Source organism: Catharus ustulatus, chromosome 9, assembly GCF_009819885.2.
Source record: "Catharus ustulatus isolate bCatUst1 chromosome 9, bCatUst1.pri.v2, whole genome shotgun sequence".
Lineage (NCBI taxonomy): Eukaryota > Metazoa > Chordata > Aves > Passeriformes > Turdidae > Catharus > Catharus ustulatus.
In genome coordinates, this window is record NC_046229.1 from 23,556,535 (window position 1) to 23,580,113 (window position 23,579).

General features: G+C 37.2%; 1 long non-coding RNA gene across 12 annotated transcripts in view; it reads left to right on the forward strand.

The window, feature by feature from the left end:
* Nucleotides 1–211: 211 nt before the first annotated feature.
* LOC116999969 overlaps nucleotides 212–23,579 on the forward strand; it is a 61,673-nt gene continuing 38,305 nt past the window's right edge. For 5 of the 12 annotated variants that reach the window (XR_004418668.2, XR_004418673.2, XR_004418676.2 and 2 more), the window contains exon 1: nucleotides 214–591. This is a non-coding gene — a long non-coding RNA (uncharacterized LOC116999969). Of the gene's footprint in view, nucleotides 592–23,579 lie in introns of all 12 variants that reach the window. The other 7 variants (XR_004418671.2, XR_004418670.2, XR_004418672.2 and 4 more) reach the window with 3 other exon arrangements.

The window sequence follows — 23,579 nt, forward strand, 5'->3', positions numbered from 1 at the left end:
GGTCCCTAACCCCAAACCCGAAAAAGTCACTTCAGTTTTTCTGTGTTGCACAAGTTAACTGCAAGCATTTCCTGACGCTGAGAATGCAGGCAGAAAAAGGAAAAACGTCGACTTGAGAAAAGCACAGCTTCCAATCCCCACCCACCAGCTTCAGTCAAAGGGATGACTTCAGTCCCTTTCTTAACTAATCCTGTCACTGTAAAATCCTACAGTCATTCTTCCAGCATAAAGGGAAAACGGACTCACTAGGAGGACCTAGACTCTTTCAGCTTGAACTGTTAACCAATGGTGGAAATGCAAGAATGCTGAAGTTGTGCCTTCAGAGCCAATAGAGTGGATTTGTGTGTCCCACATGACTGTGTTTCCCCTGTCTTTCACATGGGCAGTATTTAGTTCAATTCAGAACTGCAGATAGTATAGCGTGCAGAGCAGCAATGGGATGTCTGAGCACAAGTAGCTGACTTCCAGGCGACTTCAGGAAGCACATTTGTACATTTCTCCTGAATTATCTGGGATTCTGCACCTTTGACATTCTCCAACCCTCCTTGTCGCTGCAAAAGGAGACAGTGACCTGCACAGCACAACAAAACTGTGAGTATGGGCTCTATTTATTTTTATTTTCAGTCAGAAAAGCAAATCTCTTAAAAATGTCAAAATGCTGTGTGCTCTAAATCAGTGATTACTTTTCTTATAAGATGAACAAGTATCTAAAGTGTTATTCAAATTCAGAAATATTTCTTGCATGCTTCAATAAAAGAAAGAGGGAAAAAAAAAGCAAAAGCGAGTTATCCTCCAGGGCAGTGCCTCCATGCACGCTGCATGACACACTGCTTCCTGACTTAGCCAGTGTGCTGCTTTGTTCATAAAGAAAAACAAAGACAAAAAGCCCTACACACGAATGTTGTTCACTTTTATTTGTACTCTGTGTCTAATCAGGCCTGATCTGTCCCCAAGGGGAAAACATAAAGGCAAACTTTAACTCCGCCAGCAAGGGCAGCCCCGACTTTGCAGACATCTGACAGTTATTATAATTAGCTATGAAAGACAGCGAAGACACTTTGGGGCAAATAGCTCTTACATTTGGAACAATGAAGTCGAGCAAGGTTCCCATCCCACCCCTTCCACGGGGGGAGGGGGAGAGGCAAGGCAACGGGGGGAGTGTTAGCAAAGGGTTATGGCTGGACTGAAAACACACAACTAGTGCAATATCTGGACTCACTCAACATGAGGAGAGGCTTCTTGATAAGCAACTTTAGCTCTAGATTGCAGCTTGCACTCGGATTCCTGGTGGGGTGGGAAAGGGTGTGGGTCTCTCACGGTATAACGTCAGAAGGTCGGGGTGGAGGGGGCAGTGGGGACGAAGGGGGCAGAAAGAGGAGAATATCCATAGCAGGAGACATTGAAATTGTTTCCCAGAGCTTTACTGGCCAGATCTCCTTAAGCACAAGTTGTTTTCTGGGCAAGATTTATGAGAGTTCTCAAACAGAAGCAACAGACAAAGCAGCGCTTTTCTTCTTCTTCTTCCTCGGAAAAGAAATTGAACCCAAACGAATAACCGTATAATAAACAGCACTGATTTGTATTTTTGCTCTTCCCCCACCCCCCCCACATGCTCCTAAGACCTTTAATAAGGTATTTCCCCCCTGCTTGCTTGATCCTTCCCACTCCCCTTCCCTACCAAAAGTTAGATTCTCAAAACTACGATCAGAAGGGAAAAAGCAAAGACAATAGAAATCTGACTCGGTCCTGGCAGGGTTGGATCTCTAATAATGCATGAAGTGAAAACAGTTTCTAAGTGAAAGATGAGTAGACTTCTTCTGTAAAAAAAAATTTAGAAAAAAAAAGTGCAATAAGGAGAAATTGTTGAAAGACTCCAGACGCTACTAATTATGGCTTAAATAAATCTTCCTGGACAGATGTTTGCTTGCTCCCACTGCAGGGAAAGGGACGTTAAAAGAAGCATTTTTTAAAAACGGATTTGACAAGAATCTCCTACATATGATTTTTCTTTTTTTTTCTTTTTTTTTGTAAATACACAGTTTTATTCTTTGTCTGCCCTCCTGTTATCTCCCCCTCCCCCAACCGCCGCCCACTGTGAGCTGAGACACCTGAAGGCTAGACACAATGATCAACAGAGCACTGCGCTCGCCTGTCTGGATTCCAGCCAGATTTTTTTTTTTTTTCCCCTTCCACAATCAAGGAGCCTGCACGCAATGCACGGCAAGCCCCTTGCTCTGCTATGTGCAGATCAGACAGAAGTCTGAAACGTGCTGCAGAAAAGATTAAAGACAAACACAAGCCTTTCCTCCTTATGTCGGCCAGGCTCAGTTTCAACTTTGTTTTGATGTATAAAAAAATACAAAATAAGAAACTTTCTAAACATATATACACATTAATGTACAAAACACACGCACATACTTTCCAACACAGTGTAACTAGGGACATCCAGTGTTTCCCGTTTCGCTGTGATTTCTACTTTAGGTTTACACTCAATGCAGTATTTTATGTTAAGTTCATGCATCACTTACATAATTGCTGTGTAGCTCTCAAATATATGTAAAGATTTAGTACGCGCATATATTACATCAAGGCAAGTAGCTACTGTACAGATACCCCTTCCTGAGTGCCCATCGAGCTGAAATCTTACAAATATTTGTGTTTCGAGGGATTAGCAAGAGCCCCTGGACAGTTTTATGATAGTTTTAAGGAGGCAGTAGCGAATTGCTTTGTGGCTGGGTTGTGTTGCAGCCGAGGAAGGGGAGCATGGCAGGGCACTGAGCTGGCCCTGCGAGCCCTGGCCTTGTTGCTGCCACAGCCCCGAGAAAAGCCCAGTGGCCCAGTGCCACCGTGCCACAAAGTTGGGCTTGGGAATGCAGCACTCCCCAAAATAGTTGCTCTCCGTTTGGTGTGGCTATGGGTGGGGTTAGCACACATACAGGGGAAAGGCAGATTCAAAGCCTGGATTCTATTTAATTTTTAAACGTATGCTGTGCAGACCGACCTATTTTCTAAATTCTCTGGAATTTCATTATCTTGTGGTACAAATTACGGTGTGATAAACATGATGACGAATATTTGCTTTTCAATATGAACTTTGGATGAAAAAGACTGAAAGAAAATACATTTTAAAACACACAACCACATGCACACATGTACAGTGCTTTTAATTTACTCCCTGAAAGGCTTGAACTCTATTTTAATGACTGTAACAGGTATCCTAATGGAAAGATAAGAAATTTTTTAGGTTTTTTTATCTAATATTGCTTATAAACATTATGAGAAAAGGAACCAAACATAAGTATCCCATAAAATCAAGCTTAAAAGAAACTTCCTTTCCAAATAGCGGGGACATGCAAACAAAAGATTGCATGTACTGGCAGCAATATCCACAGCAAAGTAAAAATTCCTGAATAGAGATTTCAGCAAAATTAAGTGAATGAATCAAGAGCTGTGGTCAAATTTTCATTCCTGCATTTCATTTTTTAGTGAACAAGGGATTGAATGCTTTTGTAAATGAACAATTTACACACCTTATATGAAATATTCAAGCAAACTCTACACAATGGTCATACATGGGGAGTATATATTTGTAAATTATATGTACGTACACATGTTCAGTAGTATTAAGGTGATAATTTCCTTTCTCCTTTTCCTGATATACTATGTTTTAAAACAAAATTTGTCGCTTGTTTCAAAAAATGTGTTTCGAAATAATGCCTGCAGCTAAATTATGAAGTGCTCACTTTCATTTTCTTAAGGTAATAACAAGGCAATCATATTTTTATCCTTTCCTAAAGGCTGAAATCCTATGCAAATCAATTCCTCTAAACTTCAGAAATGATTTACACACTATCTTGTCTTAGAAGGTTATTTCAACTGGTAATTTATGCAATGTTTGTCACTGTAAAAGTAATGTCTAATCACATAAGAGAGAAGCATTAAGCCGGAGAATATGAATACAGGGTCCTTGCCTCCATGTTTAGTTCAACACTCTCCCCCTCTCCCAGTGAGGTCTCTTGGGTTTTGTGAGTGCTGGGTACAACAGCTCTGACTAGAGAAGAAGGAGATCTCTGACCAGTGTTACTTTAAAAATGGCATTATCCTCTCCTGCTGTTGTTGTCCATGCACCTGATATTTGGAGCTGTGTGTTTTAGTTTTTTTACAAGAAGAAATTATTTACCTTGTTTGAAAATTGCTGGCCTCTGGATTTTTACTGACTTCTTCAAACTTTTTAACAGTTGATGCTGAAATAATATGATCATGGAATCTCATGCATATTTTTTACTCCGTTCCTTAAAAATTTGGTATCTATTACAGCTTGTCTCAGGCCTGTGGTTTACATTTGGTGTTGCAAATTCCATGGTGCTACTCACACCAACTTCAAGTTCTAATTTCCTTTGCAAAATTCTCAACTCCTTTCTTCCCCCCATGCTTCCAGTTGCATTGGCTTGTTTGAGCCTTTCCTAGTTCAAGAAGTGTGACTTGTAGTCCTAGAAATAAAGCACTCAGAATTACCTCCAAAACTTTCAAAAGATTGGTCGTTTCACTGATACCTCTACAGAGCTGGAGTAACCTGAGAACCTACAAGAAACATAGACAGTCTCAATAAGGTAATGGGGTCAAATGAGCTCATGCATTACAGATAGGAAGAGAACAGCACATTGCATTTTTACAGATAAAAAGCACAGAGTGTTTTAATGTAAACATATTTCTGTTGGATATTTTAGCAAACTGTTGCAAAGCTCAAACTAGAGCAAAGTCAAAACTACTTTCAGCATGGTACAGTTAGGCCAGATGGCCACGTGTTCTTTTCTTATTTAGATGAGACTTTTCCTTTCAATAACATCTTTCTTCCTGACCTGCTTAAAAATTCCAGCGAATGAAATCAGCACAGGATTTTCAATTCTAATTGACCATGTGCAGAGGAAAGGCCAGTAGAGAAATCAGTAGGACCATTGTAAGGCACACTGCATCAATCTCTCCTTTGTCCTGAATCTTTTCTTGTATGAGCTAAAATAATTAAGAATATTTAATTTATATTATTTGTACAGCAGCAAATCTAGTAGCATTCAGGCAAAACTCATAGTGAGTTCCTCTTTTAGAAATGCTTGTAACAAGGAAAATGTACGTCTGACACCAGACAAGCAAGTACTTGACATCATTTAATGGGCAAATATTTTAAAAAAGCAAAACAAAACAAACCAAAAAACCCATAAAACTCGAAACAAACCTCCCAAAACAAATTCAAGGAAAGAACGACCAAAGACTGAAAGCTGTGGCTGAATTAAAGCATGAAAATTGCTTTACCTTTTCTAATGAAGATAGAAGATTTGAAGGATATGGTACTTAAAGAAATTTTTGAAAAGCACATTTTAGAACAGTCTGAAAAATATATTTTTCCGCTGTCCAAAATATTGACCCTTAAAACATCTGTAATCTTCAAATAAGCCTACATAGGTTTTGCCCACACACATCCCACCCACCTGCACTGGTTGTGATCAGCCTCAATTGTTGTCTGTGTGATCTCCATGAGAGGCACAGACTATAAAAACTGTGTGTATCACACACAAACATTACCTACAGAAATGCACACCCAGAGGACATCATGGCAGCCTTACCTACAATTTCATTTGCATTTAGTGAGATGTGTGTGAAGCAATAGAACAATATCTGAGATGTAGCAAGTAAAGTGCATACTTGTTGCAGGATGCACAAAGTCCTACCTGTGTGTTTATGTAGCCCACGGATAAGGTAAGTGGGTAAAGGGAATCTTTCAGAAGAAAAGGGGGTGGGGAAAAAGACTGAACAATATAGAGCAAGTGTGGTTGGTTAAAAAAAGTAGCAACAGACTTATGGCTCTACTATTTTGTACTAATTCACTCCACTCCTCACAGTTTAACATGATGCTTGAATGGTTGGTGGTTTCATATTATCAATATACGCTTAAATCAATAAACAACACCTGTGGAATATAAATTTTGAAAAATAGTTATGAAAATGGTTTCAATAAGATAACCTGAAGAAAATAAGGGTTTCATTAAACCTAATAATTTTTAAACTTAAGGTGAAAAACAAATCCAGGAGAAAATTCAGTGGGCAGCATGGCCTTTGCTGTATGTCAAGCATGCAGTCTGAATAACATTTGCATGAAGAAACATGCCTGAGAACATAAAACAAAGCACAGACCTTGGGTCTGGCCAGGCAGACATGGTAAAAGGTCTGATTTCAGCTCTCCAGCGAGATGTTTCATAGCCTTGGGCAAGTCATTTAACTGCCTTGCTTCTCATCTACGTCACATTAGCAGAATTTAAGTTTTGAATGTGTGATTATAATTATGAGGTCAGCAATGAGATACCACAGAAGAAGATTCAGGAGAGACCTCAGATGCTTGAAAACAACATAAAATACTAGACAGAACAATGGTCTTTTGTTTTTGTTACAGAGATCATTTTTGGTGTGGTATTTCTACAAGAAAGATACAAAAAGACAAGATATAAAGCCTCTTTCTCAAGAGATCAATGTCATTCAGTTCTAGCTTAATTTTCTACTGTTCTTTATGTACTTGAACATTCATTTCTTATTTTTCACTAATTTGCAACAAAATATCAGCATACAGGATAAAGGGAAGATACTGCTCCATCTGTAAAGATGCTCAAGATTCAACACCCATGCAAGGCCTACCACTAAAACACTGACCCCAGTAATGGCTTATGGAACAGGCTGTGCCAGGGTGCCAGTGAGACAGAGCAGGTTAAATGCTGCACTGCATGCCCAGAGCTCAATCCTGGGCCCTGGACACACAGTGCCTCTGGTGTTCTGCACCAAGGAGCTCATCCTGGAATGGCGTTGAGTGTGTTATTTCTTATAAAGCCTGAAGGCCACCCAGAAAACCACTCAAAGTTCAGCACGTGCTCAAAGCATCGTGCTGAAACAGGGCTTTAATTTCTACAGAGCACATTGTTCTGAAAAGCAAATACCTCTGCTGGGTTCTGCCCCCATTAAATTGTGTTCCCACAATCACCTTTCTGTTTCTATCAACGCTTCTTTGCTTCCCACCACTGAACAGACCAAGTTAGAAACCCTTGGGCAGCAATGCTAAAAATCACTGCGCAGGAACAGAAATCAGTGAGCCTGCACTGGCAAAGAGACTTGACAGGACACCTTTTGAGGCCACCATTATGTGACTGAGTAATGGCCATGGAACTGGAAATTTTGTTTCCTCTCCCTGAGGAAATATGAGGGATCTCTGTGCAAAGCAAAAAAAAAAAAAAAAAAAAAAAAAACAAAACAAAAACTGAAACATTTTCCTATTAATGTTGTCAATAATCAATATTAATGCACAGTATGAAAGAAATACTCAGACTTTCAGCTATCTTGCATTAGTGCTGCTCACATGATGTAAAAACTAATGAAAAAGACAGTGTGACAGAGCTGCTGAACATCCCATCAGGTTTGCAGAAAGGGTAGGGCAATGAAAAGTGGGAGAGAGGAAAATATCCTCTGTGGAAGTACAGCCTTGTGCAGTGCTCAGAACAAGGAGAGGAAGTGAGCAAAATGTGTATGGTTACATGCAATTGATGGGCTGTATTTCACCAGCCTATTTTTACTGTCAAGGCTCCAGACTATATTAGAAGTCTAGTCAGTCTCTTAAGCCATAGCATGTGGATAATGGGATCAGATAAAATTATTAAAATCAGTTTGGTCTCATGCTTTCATCTTCTAAGTGTAATAGATCCAAAATTGAAAGACTTAATTGTATAATAAAAGTACAAACACCTCTTTGTTTTATCTCTTCATTTTTCAGTTTAGAGAAATTGATGAGGCTTTCCTCTGTTTGTTTGATTGAAAAAAAAAACAATGGCAAGCAAGATGATTCTTTTCTTGCAGCACCCCAGTTGAAACTAGTTTCATCTATCCAAACAACTAAACTCAGAAGTAGTTGCAGAAAAAATTTTATACCACATCCCATGAGATATTTTTCATAGAATGTCTAGTTAATAAGCTTCAGAAACAAAGACTGCTTTTAAGTAGTTTACAGAGTTTAATATCTGCCTTTTTTCAGAAGTAAAAATCTGACAATTTCCTAGAATATCTTATCCATACACTGAGTTTGTACTACTATTTTCAAGCATTATTTTTTTCACTTATTTAAAACCATTTTTCTAAGAGAAAAATTTGCAAAGGAAAGAATCAAAAAAGATAAGTCTAGCAAATGACAACAGTGAAGAAAAGCAGTTCTCAAGGTTGATTAAAAGACTTGGAAAGGGTTAAAAATTCAGATCTTTATGTAAGAATTATAAATGAAAGGAGAGTTAAAAAGGGGGAGAAGCGGGGGAAGAGCTAAGCTGCTGGTGACTTGAGTGTATTTATGGATTACTATGTCCTGAAAAGAAGAAAACCAGAGTTGTAAGATGACACTGCAGGGGTTGTCTGGACTTTTCACCGAGTGTAAAGTCTGTTTAGTCAGTGTCTTAATGCCTAATGCTGACCTTTGCCCTCTTCACTCCTCCCTGCTCCAGGTGCAACATTTTTGCAAGTGCTTTAACATTATTGGAAAGTTTTTGCAGGTTTCACACACTGCAAAGTGCACAGAGCACTTTATAGATCCATTACGCCCACTCAATATCAAGGGTTAGCACATTTTTTTTATCCTAAGTACACACAATGATTTGTTTTACACATTTTCCCTTATTACTATTACTGCATGAAATTAATAAAAACAAAAGTTTCTTTTTGACAGTATTTAATTTACATAATTCTATACAACAAGATACAAAATTAAGTATAGACTCGTCTCATGCTCACCAGCACTGTGAATTATACCAGGAGTGTGCAACATATGCTGGCAATGCTATTGATCTCTCTTAAATTAATTCTCTTTGCTATGGAAATGGAAGACAAAAACCAAAACGCATTGCTACAAAATAGTCAAGGCAATGCAGCTCATTTTCCTCAGGAAAAAAAATTGATTTCTTCTACGGTTATTAATTAGATTTGGACTGATATAAATTTTAAAGGAAAACAGGAGTTTTAAAAACTAATAATAAGATACAAATTACATAAGGTCTCTAAAATTTCAATTTTGATTTACAAAAATAAAGAGGGTATTAAATCTATAAATTCTGCAGCTTTCAGTAGTGAAGGTAATATAAAAGTACACACATAATTATTTCTCTATGTTTTATGCTTAGCAGATAGTTGCTAAGATTTCTGAGGCCTACAACTTAACTTTTCTGAGGAGAAAGCATGATCTGGGTACCACCATGTTCAAGAGCATTAGGGATGCTGTGTTGTTTCTGGCAAGGGCGCTGTGAGCATGGAACCCGTTTTCCCCATGCACCCAATGCTGCCGGGCTTCGGCTCCTTTGGGTTTCACCTGGCATTGCAGATATCTTCACTGTGTAATACCAGGAATTAAAACTCACCCTTCTGCAGTGCCATAAAGCTTACTGCAAATCCAAGACTGCCTGGTCATGCTTCCTGCGCTTTGTGATCTGTACTAGCTAACTATGCCCCCACAAAAATTAAAAGCTATGATTTAGAAATTTCAAACTTTTAAATGACTGACTTCCCCACATCCCTTCCTCACTAAGCTATGCTGAGAAATGTTCATTACATTGAAGGAAAAGGAAGGCAGAAAAGGATTGGTTTAAAAGAGGTGAATAGCAGCAGGTAGGCTTTATGGAAAACCCTCCTAGTCTAGCCAGAGTAACCCAGGATAACACATCTCTATGCACAGCATTACTTCAAGGTGAGACTTACATAAGAGTTCAGATGAGGGTTTATATTTAGGGAATTGCTATGACAGAGATATGTTTGCATCTGGACTAAAACATTTATTTTACCTGGATGACCTTTTAGATATTCTAAGCAGCTATACTGCTTACAGGACACTGTGCCTCTCTAAAAGAATATTTTGGTCTTTTCCTATGGCATTTCTAAATAAAAATTAGCTTAGGCCATCTTTATTGCCCAGATAGTTTTAAAGGGCCTGATTTTGGGAGAGATTTCTCTTTAAAACAAAACATGGATCTTAATATAGTAGTTTATTCCAGGAGTAGGCACAGGTCAAGAGGTCAAAATATTCTGGGAAGTGGGTCCTGAAACAGTTTTCTTGTATTTTTCAATTTAATTTGCAACACTGCAACTACAAGAGAATAATGGCGGGGGGGAAAAGGTTGATTATTGCATGACTGACTATTTCTAGAGCCGGGCAGCTTTATCTCAGCACTAAGAGTGCTCCTGTTCACAGTGCAGCTGCTAACAACTCATCAACACTCCTTGTTTAAGAGTAGAGTACTATTAGAAGTCAAAACTTTAAAAACTTGAAAAGTTACTACTGCAGTAAGCCATGCAACTGGATTTGATTTCTAGCCAGACTGTATCCCTTTGCTCCCTGACACTGTTTACAAGACATATTTAGTGCAGGTGGTACTCTCCTTAATTTCACTGAAGGTCAAGTGTACTTGTCATAATTGTATTTTTTGCACAGCTGAGAATTCAACTACTTGTGCAGACTGAAAACAGACATTGTTTCTGTAAAGGAAATACAGAGCACTGAAGAGTTGGACTTGAAATAAACAGAATGAAGTAAATTCTCACAGTTTTCACCTACTATCTCGTCAAGATCATCACTTTTGAGTCTGCTATGTATCAGTGGAAGCAGCCATTTGGGTCCTTCACTCCCAGAAGTTCAGAATCCTCTGTCTGGAAAAGTGGTTTCGTCTATCTTGCTTTCGATGGTTATTTTAAATTTTTTTCAGGACTACAAATAAGATGGAGGTTTTGCAACATTTGCAAATGACTGATGACAATTATTTAGAATAAAGAAAAAGAATAAAACTGAAATTAATCAAGATTCTAATTCAAGAAAAACTATATTACCAAAAATATAAATTCATTTTCTGCTATTTTGGAACATCAAAATCATGGCTTACAGAAGAGACTCAGTCTTATTCTCTGTAAATTCTAAACTGATTTGTTACAATTGTCATATAGCAAACTAAATTTGCTTCATGGCAGAAATAGGATACTATTCTTGTCCTTTGATTCATTTACTCTTATGAATTATCAGTCTCTCCTACGTGCAATGCATGCACCTAAAATACAAAATGTTGTCCATGGACCCTTCATTTTCCTGTGAATGTTTCCCTTATCCTCTAGCTTACACTCACTCCTATGCATTTTACCTGAAGAAAGGAAATTAAAGCAAAACATCTCCAAATTGTGCTTCATTATATTTTTTTCACATCAGTTGAAAAAAGCCATAACAAAAAACGCCCAAACAACCAGGTGTCTCTTTCTGTAATTCTTATGTAATAGTTCAGTCTTGCATAACACTTTAAAAAATCCCCCAGTTTTCTTAAAGTAAATGGTTTCCTAATACATCAGACACAAGGAAGAGAAATCATCCTTCTTTCCAGATTCTCTTCATGTCAGGACCAGAGCTCAGGTTTGCTTCAGAGCATCAGTTCACAAATTTCTAAAACTAGAGACAGATTCCTCTTGTGAAATCCATTTGCTGATTAGCAGCTTCTTACCCACCTCTTCTACCCCCATCCAATCTGCTTCTCTAAACAACTCTGCCCTGAATCGCTGTATTCCTCTGCAAACAGCAAAGTGTAAAGATGTAAAAATCAGAACTAGTTACATAAATACAGCGTTACTCTGCATACCATGAGAGTTTAAAAAATGTTATTTAAAAGCATAAATGCAAGTAGAATAGTTCCTTTTATGGAGGAGTTCGAAGACACAGAAACACTTTCATTAAATTGATGCAAGGTCAGGACTTCAAATCTACATTTTCATTATTGTAGAAACGTCAAAAAAAACCCCAGCTTGCAATCTGATGAGTTTCTGTTATTTCCTCCCAACAGAAAATAGTGCAGTAAAGCAAGAAGCAGAGTCTCATGAAATTTTGCTAAGTCAACTTACAGGGCATTGCTATTTCAGTCTGTGGGAATTCATCTGACATTTTGTTTGTAAATCCAAGCTTCCCCTTTTTTCACCTCATTGGCAAACTTATTTTTTAGTTGCATTTATTTGCAATTATATAGTTTAAATGCTTTCTTTTATGGTCAAATCCACAAAACACATTCATTTTGTGGAGGTTTTTGGTTGTTTGTATTTAGTTTTTTTTAAAGCAGAGAATATATCCCTCTAACCACTATCCTATGCCAGTTTCGTACTTATATTCAGGGAATAAATTTTACTCAACTTCATTTAGAGAATGATTAATCAGTACTATTCTTTCAGTATCAGTTGTCTAGCTGACTTTTTCAGACTCAGTATTAAATTTGGGGTAACTTAAGATCTTTTATATTAAAAAAAAAAAAATCTATCATCCTGCTAATGAAGGAAGTGAAACCTAAGTTACTTAAAAAGCTGATGAAGTTCCTGTCCTTTTTGAGGCGGAATCAAGATGGTTTTTGCTGAAACACTGGTTTAAATTTATAGCACCGAGAAAGAATCCTGAACTGTAAGAAACTGTTCAAAGGGAACAGGGACTAATGCTGAATGTGTATCAAAGTCATGAACCTACTTCTTAGACACACAACTGTGTGGTTTCTCTGAGATGGCAACACACTTGTACCTTTGTAGCAGCCAGCACAGGGAATCACATTGAGCCTCATCCCAACAGTGGGGTCAGCCTCCATCGTGTTTGCAACACACTGCTGGAGAGAGGAGAATGCTGCCTTGCATGCACAGGTTGTGAGAACATCAAGGCCATTGAAAGGACCAGTGGGACTGGGCTGAATTCCCAACCTTTTATTTTATTAAGAAAAGGTTTCTACTCCTCCTGCAATTCTTCTCTGATGACTAACTCACTATGTGGTGCCTATATCCTGTCCTTTTCTTTCCTTCTCTGGGATTTACACAGAGTAGACAGCAATGATTTCCTGCTGGATGCCCTCAGGATTCGCTGCGTGTTTTGGATGTTGCAAAGGAAGAGGAGACAGTCAAGAAAATTTGAGACTTTTATGGGAGAGGGGTTTGTGGCCTTTGGCTACAAGATCTTAATGAGCTTCCTGCTCCTTTTTTCCTTAGCTCTCTACAACAGGAGGCGGCAAGCATAACGAAGACTAGAATTGTGCACCCCTCCTTTCCAAACATTTGTCATCCAGTAGCTTTAAATTTAGAAACTTAAATTGGCTGTCATTTTTTTTACTACACAAATGTAAAATAAGTGATGTTAAGATAGCATTAAAGAGAAATGTGGGGGAGACTGCTCCTCAATTGTTCTGTTTGAAAACTTGTACTTTATTTCACGACAAGCAGCAAGATTCACTGGAAAAGGCATTCTGTGCTGAAAGATACTGGGAATATTTCATTATACAAGAATATTTCCAAATGAAGACCTTCTGTATTGTTTTCCATTTCCTTAAAGAAGGCCTCAGACTGTACCACCTGTCTAAACATATTTACAGTCTCTCCACACGGCTGCAAGCCCAATGTAGTGGAATCTCTCTAAGGGTCAAAGGTAGCACAACTGAAAAGGTTTTGTTTTGGTTTGTTTTTTAAGACACGGGAAGATACCCATGAATTTTCTGCAAATCTGGCTGCAGATATAACTGGCTCATAATAGAAACATTTGTTAATCTAATATAGAGATACAAACTCTCTGAGTGGCTGATGGACATTCAATAAACTTTTTGAAAACTTAGTAGTACGTTCTGCAGTTTGCTTTTGACTTACCCCCTTTGTTCTCTGCTGCCCTGTTTCCACTTTTTTTTTTTGTTTGTAAGATGTTAGTTAAGCCACAAAAGCAAACCCTGTATCTCCCAGCACACTTGCCAAGTTAATTTTACTTTTACTTCCTCATTTAAGGGGGAAGCGGGGCTAGGAGTGGACATTTTGGATCAGGTGATACATCCATATCTGAGCACAGGAGCAAAGATGAGAGATCAAATGTGCCTAAAAATAGATAAGCAGTTACTGAATCACAAATAAAACATATTTTTCACTTGACTAAATTGCTCAAAATTTGACAGTTGCTATATTTTCTGAAGTTTCTCTGTGGAGGATCCCTCCCCCATTCTCCAGGAGAGACATCTGGCTACCACTGAGTGGAGTATAATGTTTGAACATCCCATCTGGTTTCATCATGTTAACACATGATTCCAAGTCATTCAAGAAGTATGAACAATGGATATTGTATTCCATATAGTGCCATGTGGATTTAATCTTTAAAAGATGGTGGCACTGTAGAACTCAATCTTTTAGTTAAAAGTCAAAACATTTCATGTACTGAAAACTCATTTCCCACAGCCTCAGAAGCCTCACATTTTATCCTGCTCTCAGAACAAGGAGACAATGTCTCTCTCCCTCATATAGTGCCATTCCTATTGTTACCTACCAGAATACCTATCTTGATACATCAAGAACACATTTCCTAAACATTACAGTTAAAAGCAGCCTTAAAACAGATTTTTCATGAGAATGCTCACTATTTTCATACTCAAAATACTTCCAGATTGATTAAAAACAAAAGCAGAAGTTTACTGAGGCAAATGGAAGTTGGGCACTTGTGCCTTCCAGAGCTGGTAACTCTACCTTTCACTGACATTAGCAAAATCTAAAAAAGTCTCTCCAAAACAAACTGTAAGGGCTTTCCTCAACATACCAGCACTACTTTATCTCAGTTATATTGAAAGAACATCTCATTTCTCTATCTATATACTCTTGAATTAAAATTCAATTTTCAGCTGATAACATTTTTTATTGAAACAGTTCTTTCACTTTATTTCTTCATAATGGTCCTAACATATTTTTTTGTATTTCTTAAAGGGTGCCTAGTAGGAACAAATGTTCAATAAGTATCTTATTATGAAAACTTAATAAAAACTTATTTCAGACTAAAAGAGACTTATATAAACTTCAAGTGCAAGCAGGTATTTAAATATTTTTCTCACTGTCCTTTAAGCCAACTAATAAAAGGATATTGCTTAATTAGACCATTTGGGAAAATGACTGGCTTTATCTGCAAGGCTGAGACAATGAGGAAAATACAGGTATTTTGGAGGGAAATACTTTTTTGGCAGAATGAAGCAGGACAACATGCTTTACATCTCTGAAACTGGATCATGAGGAGTGACTAGTTTATCCTTTAAACTGTGCGGCCAGAGTCAGAGTTTTTATTTAGTAGAGTCAATATTTTATTTTGTATCACCATTTTACCAGACAGTCAGCTCAAAGGTTGAAGTTAGTTAGATGTATGCATCACATAACAGCAGGATTTTCACAGAAACACCAAAATCAAAAGTATTTAAGAGGCTACTGTTGGTGCTTTAATGATCACTTTGTGTTGTCTGACAAATTTCTTTACTTGTTTTACCTGCTGTGTTTCAGTTGACAAAACCTGTCTAGAGGATAGGGGCTACTATATTGAATAAACAGAAAGGGCAAAGAAAGAAAAGATGTGCTCAAATTTCTGGAAATGTATGAATTCCTGTGTGGCAAACTGGAACTCCCAGCAAAGCTGGGTTGAAGGCTAGCTCCATCAGTGGGAAATTCTTTTAAAATCTGTGGAGATCATATAGACTGTTAAAACAGTGGATTATATGCATTGAACAGAGTCACTTCTAGCTGATTACATCAAGGAAGCTACTGAACTCCCTAAATTCAGGATGAGAACTATAAAATTCAAGATTGGAATAGAGAAGGCAAACTTTGCTGATTTTAACTGTGTTCCACTGTTCCTATCATCTCTAATAACTAAATCATTAATGCAGTAGTGACTATGTTCATTGATGACCACCTTAGTTTTACAGATCTAAGAGAATTGTTTCATTTGGCACCACTTGTGTCGACTCTCTTCAAGTAATTCTGGTTGTGTATTCATTCAGCACAGATTTATGCAAGCTATAGCAGACAGCCTGTGTCAGAAAGTCTTCAGAGTCTGTTTGTCTAATTCAAGTACTCTGTCTAGAAAGGCATCGCTTCTGAGTACTCAAAACCTATTCATTCAGTTCCTTACGTTGGCAGGCACAAAACACACAATACTTCTCAGTTTGTAATCCATCTGCAACACCTGAATTACTACAAGCACTTGTCATACACTGAAGAGAAAAAGGGATGCTGACAAAAGGCATCTAAGGAAACTGAAGTCCTAAACTGAATCTTCCTGGAAGCATTTAAAAAATTTATTTTATTTCTGTGCCCTTAAGCCATGAATGTCTTAAAACGTGCAAGATCCATTCTCAAAAAGAGCTAAAATGCTGTCTTCTAGAATTTAGGTAGGTAATTAAAACTTGTTGGTTCTAAATAATTATTTTGTACTAGTGGAAAATTTGACTTCTCAGGCAGGATCCAGGATTACAGTTGGTTCTACTCACAATCAATTACACTTAAGATGTAGCAAGAGAAATTTGAAGACATAGCAAGTCTTTCCCAGGGAGATAGAATTTATTTTAATGCTTTACTTCAAGATAGACTGTGCTGGCCTAGCAAGACCATATGAAATTGGTGCCAAGTGATCCTCAATCAGATTAGCAATACATCCATTTAAAAGGACAGTGATATAGTGCCTGATAGAGCTCTTTTTGTTACATCACTTACCTAATTTACAACAATGTCTGGGATATCAATGTTAATTTTTCAGTTTTTGTAGGGTATAAGGAGCATTTGTTTCCTAGAACATTGTATTTAGTCATCTTGTTCCTACTTATGGCATTTAACTTCCCAAAGTAAAGCAGAATGCCTTCAAAATCCCATCCTTCATTAGGGGAGAAGAGGATCTTAGCAGTTTAACAGAGGTTTCAATATTAAGAGAAAACTTGAGTGGATTTATTGAATCTATCCAGTCTTACTGGATATCTACATAGATTCCACATTTAATCAAAGTAACAGGTGGCCCTAAAGTGAAAATCTCACAGTGGCAGTCTGAGTTCTAACTTAGACTTAGGTTATTTGTAGCTCATGTTTAGCCTGACAGAAGATCTAAGTGCATTATGATCCAAACAAATAAATTCAAACTTAAATCTCTTTTCCTTTGAGTAACCTAACTCAGATATTTGTGCACTGTAGATGTTTGATATCTCACTCTCTCCCTCTTGCTAACACAATCTTGTTTTCCACATATAAATGGCAAGCTGCCAATTAGGGAAGTACACATGCTGCAATGCAAAGGAAAATAAGTAGATATGTCTGTATGTATTAACTGCAAGTCAGAGTATTGTCTAGTGCAGCTGGAGTGAAAAACACTCCAAAAAAGCTAATTACAACTCCAATCTTTATTATTATAAGCAAAAGCTTTTGTGAGCTAGGGTTACAGTCCTCACTGCAGTATATTTCTAATTTTTAAGTCTTTGTTATTTTTTCACTGATTCAAAATCTTGAAAATAAAATTGTCTCAAAGCTATTAAAACAACAAAAATGTTTAAACAAGGCAATTTATCACACTATAGTGCAAGGAATAAAATTCTCTTCTTTCATTCCATCACCTCTATGGCCTTATAGCTGCTTTTATCCATATGTAAAACACAATTCCAACATTAGCACCAGAATGGCAATTAAAAAAGACCTATTAGTGTAGATTGAAATATTTTTATAAGCTTCCTTAAGGAAAAACCAAGCTACTGGTGAAGCCAGCAGGACACCCAGGTTCATCTGGGCTCCTGTTCCAGATTCAGAATGATGCAATATGAGAAACTCCTCTTTGTTTATTCCCTGAGTCCCAAGCTCTGAGAAGCTGTGTTAGGATTATTCCCTTTATTCATCCTACTATAAACCAAAGCAGACAGTCTTTTGGACACTGCAATAGAGTAACTGAGAAATCTAGGGAGTTCTGTATGGTATATGATGCACAGAGTAGTACATCACCCTGAAACCCTAGCAGCCGTAATTTACATCAGGATACCGAGATTAACAAGCCTAAAATTCTCCATATTATCTTTTTCCTCTCTGTACTTACAGTACCATTTCTGAAGATATATTGAGCATCTGTAAGACTGCTAAAAAACATAACTAATTATATTTTATTGATTCTCCTCTCTATTTAAGAAAAAGAGACTTAGCATAACTAAATTTTGTGGGCTCTGTAATCTCCACATGACTGTGCCGCATTCTCTCCTCATGAAATGCCTGGCATCTTCTTGTGCCATACTTCTCAGCATAAGCTGCTTTTCTGTAATTCATAGGCCACTTCTGTACAGGGCCATTGCCATTTTTAATTTCCAAAAGCAACTATATGTGATAGAGCTCTCAGAAATGGAAAAAAAGTGTCCTACTTTTAACTTAACAGAAAATGGCATTTCATCGTACAGCCCTGCCAGTGCACTTGCTCGTAATGTGATGTGTCACGTAGGCTGAAGTGAATTTCTTTGCCTCAAGGATCAAGTGCCACTTCTCACCAAAAACGTAAGAAGATTTCACTTCATGTTTGACTCCTAATTCACAAGTGCAGTCTTTGAATATCGGCTTTTCTGTCAAGCTGGAGGATGGTGATTCATAAAGTTAAACTTCATGTGGAGTGGTACCATTTTTAAAGAAAACTCCTTCAGAAAACATTTCCAGGGATTAAAAGGGAATTTATAGTCAAAAAACAGACACACTGACTCCAAAATAGCTGTTTCTCATTTAGCAGTAAATCGACTACTTCAGACAGATCTCTGCATTCTTCCTAAATTTCACTGAAATTCAAAGTAGAACAGGACTAGTTTTGAGCTCAAAGTTTTGTGGGCTGGAAAAAGTGAGTTTTCTGCTTACCTGTGGTCATGAAGTATTTATCAGTTTGCCAGTTAAAAAATATAGCAATGAATGGTAGACAGTGATTCATTTCTTTATGTGAAGGACTTCATATAAATTAGCAATCTAGCATTCCATGGTCACATGCATTCAACGTACTGAGTAATGCTACTTCATCTCACCCTCATACACACAACAACGTGGCCTCCCACTAAGATATTTAGTGCTTAATGTAATGGGCCCGAAGTACCTCGAAGTTGTTTGGCATAATTAACAACTCAAGATAGAACTAAATACAAAATTTGTGAGGAAATATGCAAGCAATCCTATCTGAAACAGTACCAATCCAAATAATTTCTAGTAAAAAGTTTTCAGTCCATTTTGGACAAGTGCAACTACTTATCCCAATTTTTCCAATAAAATATGCGGTAAAGCCATTCAATAGAACATAACAATGTCCTAAGACCAGCCCTCCAGATAAAGTATATTTATCACAATCCCAGATTCAAATCTACTTTTCAGGTGTTTTAATAGAGAATTGCAATTGCTATGAGTTATGCAAATTTATTCAGGAGAGGGGAAGGATGACTTTTGGACTTTGATTAGTGCAGTTTGTGGGGGGAAGAGGAAAATAAATGAGATTCAGCTCTGTTTTAAAAATAATTCTGGTGTCAGAAGATTCCACCATCATGAAATAGGTGATACCTGTAACAAGCCAGAGAAGATAAAGATCTTTTCAGATCTCTGCTTATGATCAAGGCTGAGAAATATGCAGCTGACAAAGGTACTTGAGACTCTTTTGCAGGGCCTTTGAAACCTTCATCATGGTATTGCTGTTAAGCATGTTAAAGAGATGTTTCTCTTCTTGGGAGCCATTTTCAGCCTTTATCAAAGTTATTGCAGGCTGCCATTTTCCAAGCCATACCAGTGTGGTATTTGGTACTGATTGCAGAGGACTTCTCATGGAGAAAACTCAGTGTTTCACAGGAATTTATAGAAGAGCCTTTAACCACAGCCTTCATCTTCTGTTTTAAAGCTATGAAGAGGGCAGAGCATACACTTCAAAAAAATTTGAAAAGGAGGGGGTAATCTTTCAGAGGGTCCTTAAATTTTTGTCTGAGTTGTGGAATTAATAAAACATACAAGTTCAAACTTTAAGTATTTTGAGCTACCATCAAATTTAGGGCAAGAGAAATTTCTCATTGTGAATCGTGCTGGACTTGCTTTTGTTTTTAACACCAGGAAGTTGCCTCCCAAGTTGAAATGCTGGTTTGTTTATTGCAGTATCATTTAAAAAAATACTATCCAACAAAAGATGTAGCTATTTCTTTACAAAGACACAATACCATTCAATTAGAAAGGTTTATATTATTGAAAGACACATAAATATTTAACTAATATGTATCTTCCTTTATCATGGCAGCATGCTTGGGAATAGAAGGTGAAGGATGACCAAAATTTCTTCTTTCAATGGGTTCTCATCAAGGTTAGAGATCTCCAGACTAAAAACAGTAACAATAACCCCCACAAAAGCCTTTCCAAAAAACAAAGAAACACCAGTAAAACCTTAATGCACACTATTTTACATACTGCAGGTAATTCTGGTACTTTAGGCTGATTTCTTTCCTTACATTAATTTTTACAGGAGGTTCTCTACACATTTTAAGGCAGAAGGATCAGGGTAACACTTTTAAAGAAATGAATATACAATTCTGCATCGTTTAGCGATTAGGAGGGAAAATGGTTTTAACAGTCAATCAAAAAGAGTAACAAAAGGAACACCAAGAAGGTCTCAGTTCACTAAGTACTGCTCATCTTTGCAGAGAGAAATTTTGTCTAGAAGCATTCAAAGTGCAGAGTCAAAGCACTCTTCTGCAATGTCAGAACTCAGTGCCATGAGGCAAAAAGTTTTTTGCTGGGTAGAGAGTGATTTAAAAGTTTTTGTCATTGTTGAAAAGAATTACAATGTACTATTGAAACCACTTCAAGGAACCCACACCTCTGGCCAGGTTGCATTATCTGCACAGCACCAACACTGCCCAGGCCATGCACTGCTCTGCTGCCTGTATTGGTGCAACTCGTGGTGGAGGAACAAACAAAAAACCAAAAGTTTCAGGCAGCCAGAACGACCCCCAGAGTGTCCCAGTCATGGCCTTACTGCAGTTGAGAAGCAGTTTGAAACTCTGAAACTGAAACAAGATGAGAAGAAACTTTGACCTGCCCTAACTTGAAGGCAAGAAGCATTTAAATGTTAATGTCTATATATGCTAATTTAATTAGCAAAATGAGATATTGTATGCCTTATTACTTTAAAAAACCAAGACTAACTGCATATACCAAAATATTTTTATGTATTATAGATATTATATAGTATTATTATCTATTATATATTATGCTTATTTCATAAGTATTATATACTTATGAAACAAGTTTGCCATGGCTGTCCCACTTTCTGTAGTGACTTCAGTGAGGAAGTACTGTACAGAGCCTGGCAAAAAAAAAGGTGAAAGTTGTTTAACAAAACTCCCTTCCTATACCATAACTGAAGGCTTCTACTACACCTATGGCAATAGTATAGTCTAGTGAAAAATGAGAACTTTAAAAAATTAAAAAAGAAAGAACACTGGATACTCAAAAATGAGAATAGTACTTGTTCTTTACAAGAATGTAAAACTACCTCCTTTCTAGGGAAAAGCAGTGGAAGAGGAAAGCACCACTGTCTTTTGTTCTACATCTCTGCATGCTTTATTATAAAAAAAACCAAAAAATCCATTTATTTAACTGGTCACTTTATATTTACTTGGGAGAAATAATGCTTCTGGAAAGGTGCAGTCCAAGCTAGCTACAAAATCCTTTATGAGAACGTTTAAGTAAAGAAATAAAAATCCTGTTTCATCCTCTCATATTCCTACCTCCTGGCTTTTCAAAAAACACAGGTAGCTGTGTTTGAAGGAGTGAGAACATGAGGCACAATGATTTAGTGAGTTTGAACTTAAACTAGGACATCAAGAAATAACAGTGCCAGGTATTCCCTTACTCCTCTGCTGCCAAAAAAAAGATGCAACTCTACTATTTCTTCCTCTGATTACAGAGGTGCATTTGAGTTTCTAATGGTTGAAGAGGGCATTACAGGAAATTTTACTCTTTTTGTTTTTCCCCCCCCCTCAATTACTGTTCTGTATAAAGCAGAAGTTTTAGCTTCCAGACTCTGCACGTGAAGTATTGAAATTTCTCTCCATTTTTGACTCCTAATGACTGTCACAATAGTGAGAGCACAGTGAGGGCTCTCAGGGCATTGCCCCTCCTTCTGAACCCCTTGTAGGATGCAGGACAGAAAGACTTGGGAGAGCCAGGAGACCTCCCCACTCTACAACATCACTGAAATAAATGTAGCAGTAAGTGTCTGTCCCTTTCAAAGATCTTTTTTAATTTTAGCAGCTAGCTTCTGCTCCCTGTTTTGCAAAGAAGAAACTGAAAGTCTAAATGTCTTTTTTAATTGAATCTCCAAAGTGAACATCTTTGAAAATTAAATGCCTGAACTCACATATCCTATTGGCTATCCTTGAATTTTATTACCTGATGGCAGTTCAGTACAGTTCTTCTATTTCACTTCTGCTCCCTGACAGCCTGGAGAGCTTTTGCACATACTAGGTCAAACTTTCCAGAGGTAGCCAATAGCAGTCATGTTAAAAGGAACTTTGGGGCAAATTCTTTAAGTCTTAATCCATCTGCTTGCTTCTACTTTAACACCTTCCCAACAATTTACATTATTTTCACCCATACAATCATTATTTAATTTAAAAGGAGGATGAATAGGAATAGCTTCTTTAAATTGTATGCCAAAGTAAGTTTATTGCTTAAAAGAAATAAGCAGAGCTTGCCAACTTCTATGAACTAAAGGAAATTTCAAAGACTTCCTACAGTAAATGTGAAGTACCAAAAAATAGATTTTTAACATACTTAAATGATGGTCTGGAATGTAATTAGCAACTTTAATATTTGAAGTTGAATGAAAATTAGTTTTCTTTTACTTTCTTCTAGTTAGGTTTATTATAAGGAGCCTTCTGTTGAATCAGAAATAAATCTTTACTTCTAAAATAGAGAGTATTTAAAAATTATGGAAAAGGGATGAACCAGGTCAAATCACAAGCACACACAGCAAGAAAAGTATGCTAGAAGTAATTTTAAAAATCCTACAGGACAAAAAGAAATATTGTGTTAAAAGGTGAGGTATAATCAGGGTACCTACAGTTACTTTGAACCTTGTGACTTTAACAGAGTAGAGATTAGATAATACCTTTTTAAAGAGAGTCTTCATTCTTTTGGAAAAAGGCACAAGATGATCCTTACAATACCACATAAAATAAACAGGAAATCTAGATACTATCATGGAAACTGCTAGTTAGAAGGAGTTCCACTTGGAAACTATGTACTATAAGATTAAAGACAGCAAAATGTTGCTACCAGTACCTACCTAGTCCTGTTAGAACTGTAGTTTTTCATACCAACACCTTTTAGATTAAACTGAGGTAATATCAGGAATTTTACTCTACATTAGTCTAATATTTACTGTAGTCATTAATCTCTCTGAAATATGCATTTAAACAACCTACATGTACCAGTGCACACAGCTCTGGTAATATATAATCTGACAATTCAAAGAATTCAAACTCCTCACTGATGGATCACCTTTCTTTCTAAAAGAAGCACCCTAAACATGGAAATTTTCTGCTTTCTTTTACTGCAAAACCACACCAAAAACTGAATACAAAGATCAGGCTCAATATAAGAATATTTTCTGGGACATGACATGGGATATACCCGAGTTTGTTATTAAAGAGACTTGCATATTGTTTCCTTTTTAATTAGAAAAAATGCTAACCCTATATGCTGCA